The sequence below is a fragment of the Arachis ipaensis genome, chromosome B10 (assembly GCF_000816755.2).
Source record: "Arachis ipaensis cultivar K30076 chromosome B10, Araip1.1, whole genome shotgun sequence".
Lineage (NCBI taxonomy): Eukaryota > Viridiplantae > Streptophyta > Magnoliopsida > Fabales > Fabaceae > Arachis > Arachis ipaensis.
This window is the reverse complement of record NC_029794.2, coordinates 135583123-135583650: the sequence shown is the minus strand read 5'-3', so window position 1 is coordinate 135583650 and position 528 is coordinate 135583123.

The window sequence follows — 528 nt, the reverse complement described above, 5'->3', positions numbered from 1 at the left end:
ATTTGAATTTATGATTTTGAAATTAATTAATATATATTGTATGTATATTATGTTAAATGGGCAATATAATGAATCTATGCATGGAGTATCATTTTATCAAACCTAATTTGCTTAAACAAAAAGGATAGCGTGTGAGGAGGAAATTATATATACCTTAAATTTTAATAGACCAAGTTAATTGAATTAGGTTATTTATGTTTCATGGAAAGCCACTATGCCAGCACAAAACTAATATAGTGGGGCCCAAATAAAGCATTGTTTTGATTCTTAATGGGCCCCAATAATGCCACATTTTCAGGGGAGTTGAAGTTATAAGAAATAAAATTAGATACCCTTGGCACCAAAGTCAAGGTTCTCTCTTTAGAACTAGCTAGCTAGCTAGCAAGAGAGTGGGCAATTTCCTTTGTATTAATTAATTAACAGGGATTTTGATACGATATTATACTAATGGACTTTCCAAATTCAACAAACATATGAGAATTTTGCATTTTTAATTATTTTTCTTTAATATTATATAGATTGTGTTGA